The following is a 6,000-nucleotide window of genomic DNA, read 5'->3' on the forward strand; positions in this document are numbered from 1 at the left end:
GCTGTTGGACCATGAACTGTAATTACTATGCATGATAAATGCAACCGTCACATTGTGATGGCTATCATGTTCCTTAAAATGCTCCCATGAATACATCTAGCTTCTAATAAACCTAATTACAACATTTAGGATATATGGTATATATTATGGTAAGAATGCATGTGGATTTGCTCGTTCGCTCTGATGCTTTGTACTGCATTGTCTTCCTATGGACTTCATTAGCAACGCTCCTCACCCAATGCGGGATCACAAGAACTTTCTGCACAAGTGGAAGACAGATGGCGAAGTAAGAAAGAAGATATGCTTTCCAATTGTAAAAGCAACAAAACCAAGCAAAAGACTTGCCATGAGAAACCCAGAGAGTTAAAGCCGTCATGGTCTCTGTCCTCTCTCTTTCTTCCTCTCTCTGTCTGCTTTTTTTTAAAAACCCTCATTAAAAAGACACTGTTCAAACTCCACTCAATACTGGCAAAGCATCAATGAGCATATTTGTATGCTTGTAACTCAACGAAATCCTCACACTTAGCCGAGCAGTGGAGTTAACATAGCAACAGCTGGGTGAGTTTCTAGGGAACACGACAGAGAGGAGTGAAAAAAGGAGCATCTTTCATTTAAAAAATATACATCTAGGGGTGTCTCTTCAACTAGGCACTTCTGGTCCTGTGGAGTGTCTTAAAACACACTTTGCACACTCTCATTGGCTTTGTCTAATAACTATGTCCAGCAGTGTCCATTTCCACCAGTGTCTTTTCCAGCACATCTCAAACAGTGTATTGGGATTAACAGCAGTAACATTCTGTGTTGTAAATAACATTTTAAACATGGAGTAAAATTGGCAAAACATAATACTTTTCCTGAATAATTACATTTTCACACTTGATTTCCCTAGTAAAAAAGGAATATATTTAAAATACATTTATTTCATGCTAAGCATAGTTCAAATCTATTGACATATTTACAGGCATATCGCTCAAGACTTAATGATATAAAAATTATAATTAAACTTTATTTGGAGTACTACATGTGCACAATGTATATATCTTAATGTGTTTTAATGTCACTATTGGTGCTGATTGTATGATCTTTGAATAATATCGGTCTTTAAATATTTAGATATTTAAAGTGTACCTGAAGTATACTTGCAATAGTTCCACTTTAGCACAATCAAATATACTTAGTATATCTTTAGTTGGACCTCAGCACTACTTCTGCATAATTAAAGTGCTTTAAGCACAAAATTATAATGATATTTTTCCAATTTAACAGACTTTATGTATAACAAAAGTACAATTGCAGGGTATTTTATTAAGTACATAAATATGTAAATGTATTTGTAGTAAACTTAGTATGAAATAAATTGTTTTCAAATATAACTGTTTTCAGTATATTTATTTTTCACTAGGGTTGACAAAATTACAGCTTGACTAGAAATGATGCACAATAAATATATTCTATGTACAATTACCTCCATTTACCTTCTTTTTTCGTTGCTTTCATAACAAAAACTAAAAATGACAATTAAAAACATTAACTGAAATAAAATAGGCAATTTTTCTATATATATTTGTAATATTTAAGTTTGACTTGATATACTAAAATAACTACAGTGCAAAATTAATAAAACTTTATAGACATATTAAAAAAATGGAAAAATTTCAAAAGCCAAAAAATTACTAAACCTTTACAATTAAATTGAAATGGAAAAATCAACAAAATCAACTAATTCTAATAATACTTACTATTAATTAATAGATAATTAATAGATAATTAATACAAACTATAATACTATATACGTATATCTCAATGATACTTACATTTAATCTCAAGCATGCTCTTCACTAACACTTCTGTCCTCTTTGTAACAAAAGTACACAAACTTTGGGAAGACAAAAGGAAAAATACTAATTATAGGGGTAAAAATCACAAAAAAGTCGCAACTGGGACATTAATTTGTGTGTAATACAAAGAATTTTCATACAATAAATGTGGAAATAATGTATGATTAATTGACTTTTTTGTACTAATTCATATTTTTATAATACATTTTCAATTTTTAAAGATACAAACAGAAAATCTAGGTCCCAGGTTAGGCATTTAGAAAGCAGCAAAAATAAATGATGAATAACTGGTGAAAAGTTTCCAAAACACTTTGCATGGGACCCTCATATAACAAAGAACAACTTGAAAACTGTTAGTTTCAGTAATAATGAACCCCTGGGACACAAGTGCCAATAGATGAAGAAACACCCCTATATTGGATGTCTTCAGAGTGTGTCTCCACTGGCCTACTGCACGTGACACTGTGAACAGCAGTGAGACACCTGCAGCCTTGCTTTGATGACAGCAAATGGAACACACACACAGTCAGGCTGCTGCACGATAATATATTCACACTCCCGTTTTCAGTCTGTTAGATCTGCTGTTGATGTGATGTTCTCATGTTCTTTTCAAGTCCTCAGATCTCTTTAAAAATTGACACTTTGATATGTGTTTGACCATAGATCCTATGGACAATCACATCACACAGCTAGAGCATGTGCTCTTATTTCAAACAAAACAATAAAAGAACGAAAATGAAAGGGTTCATCAATGTCAGGCAAAAAACAGCTGCCATTCATTCTATTTTAAGCCATCATTGGACAGGATTGGTCTTCTATTTGAAGCACTTGAGTACATGTAAAAAAGTACTTGAGTACAATTTCATTTGTGAAATAGAGAGTATATTTCTCATGATAGTGATCATGTAGGTCTGTGATAACTGCACAGGGGTGTCTGTGTTACTGTAAGGCACTTCCCGGGATTCACAGCATTACACATAAACACGATTCGTCGCAGAATTTAATCTGCACCTTCCATGAGATAATCGCAGATAGAAATATTTTCAAAGTAAAACACCAGCTGTGGGTGCCAGCTGTCCACGCGGTATCTGATAGGTGAAGCTGATTAAAGCACAATGGCTTTTAATACATTTTACATCTACAACTACAACCTTCACATCTGCCATTCAGACCATAAGATGAACTGCAATTTAAATAGTAGTTGGGCATACATGGGCATCAAAAATATTTGGTTGGACAAAAAAAAGCAGAAATAATAACAGTTACAGTAATATTTCCTTACAACAAAACATATCTGCTTAAAATATTCAGATAACTGAAGGAAACAAATAATAATTGTGGTCTCATCTGGTAAAGCACAAGAATATAGGATTTCGTCCCATTCGGCACAACTTCAAATGGTTGTAGATTGGGCTTCGCTCCAAATACAAACTAGACATTTGCTGAACTGGTCACATTTGTGGTTAGACTGACATCTGTGAGTAATATCACAAATGACAATCAAAGAGCTGTACAACATACATGGACTGTCATACACATCATCCAGATGGTGTGTTATACTGGCACTGAATTAACATCCTGTGTGTTCTGTCGACGTACAGTGGGTACGGAAAGTATTCAGACCCCCTTAAATTTTTCACTCTTTGTTATATTGCACTGAGGTAAAATGCTGCCACAAATGGGAGTGTTAGCAAGTTTAAAGCTGAATTACATTTGGAGTTACACTCTTGCAACTATTTATAGCAACAATCCCAAACACATTCTCACTTGAGTGATGTTAACTCGCACAAAGCTAATTCATAGTCTCAACATGGCTTTCAAAGAGCGATCTGTCTGCTTTCAGTAATGTGGGACACGAGCCACTTGCTATTGTATTGGTCTTCAATCACACAGGAGAAGAGGGGGATCATGGTAAGTTTTCTTTTTAAGCTTTGGCCACAAATGTTACAAAAGAATCCCAACTGTCCAGATGTTACCAGCTGCTTTAACCACTGTGTGAGCAACCACAGCTCAAACACAAGCACACAAAAACATTATGAGGTATTTTGAAAGAAGCAGTGAAGTTGCCAGCCCAAAACTCAAAATTGTCACATATAAAGATAATTATAATCTACACCGAAACTGCATATATTACTTGTTTACAGTGACAACTCAAGGTCCGTGTGGCCGTACAGCGAGATCACATCCTTATTTCATATTCCACACAAACCCAACGCATGCTGTATACATTTTTAACAGTGATCAGTGAAAGTGCTCAGAATGTCATGGTCAGAGCCAACATTAGTGTTTCCCAAATCTGCATGTATCGCATATCAGCTGCCTTTTCCAAACCTCTGTGATCTCACCAGTTCAGCCATAATCATACAGGTTTCAGCGAGTCTGCTATAAAACGAAAACAGATTATGACATTGAAATACAGACGGCAGTATCACCATTGCCAGCATTTGTAACTGTGTGGCGGCGCAGACAGAATCGGATGTTAATAGTGATGTATTAGTCACACTCCAAACAGTTGTGATTGGACATTAACAGATGAGCTTTTCAGCAACAATCAACTGTTCTGTCTTATGAATGCTAAGAGGGGCCGGACTGTCTGTAATAAATAAATCAAAATTACATGTTAGACCTTTCGAGTAGGCTCTCGTTTTCTCTTGAGACAAAACCACACACCAACAACAGCATATCTATAACAGGATTATCACAAACGACACTTGAGTGATAAATGACTCAGGATGTTTATGAATGTATCTATCACTTCTAATCTATTTAGAAGCATTATTATGACAAACTGAAATGTTTTAATAAATAAATACGGACATACTGCATATACATCAATGGCAAACCTCATTTTGTCTATCACACTCACACAGGACATCATATTCCATTTGTGAGGAAAATTAATCATAAGGAAAACATCAAGACCGCAAGAAAATACATTTCCCTTCTTTGACCTTGGCTAATCTCCTGTCTCCAATATGTATATACAGCTATAATATTCAAGCACGATTACAGAGTTAAAAAACCTTTGCTAATATCTTACTACAAATTTAAAGAATTTAGGATCAAAAACAGGTGTTTTTAACCCCATTTTTCATGACTGACCCAGTTTGCCTCTTTTGTTCTGTTGTAATTGTGTGTAAATAAGTCAAGCGTCACTGACACAGAATGTGAGCTGATATATGCACTCCTCTGACATTCCCAATGCCAAAAAAGTCCCAGTGGATGTATGTGTTTCAGAAAGCATTCAGGTGTCCAGAATCCCATTCACTCTGCCGGTTACGCTTTCGAGGACTGTTTCTGCACTCCGCGAGCGAGCAGCCACGAGAAAGAGCGGCGCTCCACCTGTTAACTACGGCAGCTTTAGCCCCGCAGGCATTCCCCCCTGACACACACACAAGATCCAGAGATGGAAAGCCGCTCTCCGTGGACACATGCACAAAGGTCGAGTGAAGCTGTATGTTTGCTGTCAACAGCAGATTGAATGAAAAGGACTTTCTTACCTGTGCCGGCTGGATGCATCCGAGCCAGACCCCAAGCTGTACATTCTTCAGCTGTGCGTCTCCGCCTCCTCTTGTTTCCTCTTCTCGCCTTTGCTTCCTCTCACCTCCTTTTGGCCTTTTCTATCTTTCGCACCGTCTCTCTCTCCTTCTCTCAACACTTGTGTGAGTCTACTTGTGTGGCAGCTGAAGACCCTGCTGTGGTGATGGCATTTCTCTCCCTCTCGCTCTCTCTCGCTCTTCCTGGCAAAGAGGGTCAAACTGAAGATGGTGTCAGTGACACGGTGAGGAAAATGATGGAAGGAATTAGTGAGAAACAGAGAGACAAGTGTCCAAAAAAAGAGGAGAAACAGCTGTTAGCAGCTTGTGACGCCGACGAGAGACAGCTGGAGAGTTGCAGTTGTGATCTCTGACTGAGGAAAGGTGCAAGAGCAGGTGGGGAGCCGCGTGGCGGTGACTCCCTGCGCTTGCGGATTGGCGTGGTGTCTTACTCTATAAATCTTGAATAAATCTCATCTGGGTCTTGTTTACCTATGCCTGAAGTTGTGATATGCCTGCAGCACGTAAACCAGAAGCTGAGAAAGTATGTTTGAAAGTGTGATTCAGTCAAAAAAGAGAGTTTTTGGCATGGACTAACCCTTCATCTTCAATCAAACCGCTCATCC

General features: G+C 37.4%; 1 protein-coding gene across 1 annotated transcript in view; it reads right to left on the minus strand.

The window, feature by feature from the left end:
* grin2cb (glutamate receptor, ionotropic, N-methyl D-aspartate 2Cb) overlaps positions 1-5,374 on the minus strand; it is a 41,064-nt gene extending 35,690 nt beyond the window's left edge. Inside the window, exon 1 of the mRNA XM_016251942.1 lies at positions 5,339-5,374. The gene's annotated coding sequence lies outside the window, so the exon portion shown is untranslated. The remainder of the gene's footprint in view (positions 1-5,338) is intronic.
* Between the last annotated feature and the right edge of the window lie 626 nt (positions 5,375-6,000).

Source organism: Sinocyclocheilus grahami, unplaced genomic scaffold (genome assembly GCF_001515645.1).
Source record: "Sinocyclocheilus grahami isolate Dianchi unplaced genomic scaffold, SAMN03320097.WGS_v1.1 scaffold26.1, whole genome shotgun sequence".
Taxonomy (NCBI): domain Eukaryota; kingdom Metazoa; phylum Chordata; class Actinopteri; order Cypriniformes; family Cyprinidae; genus Sinocyclocheilus; species Sinocyclocheilus grahami.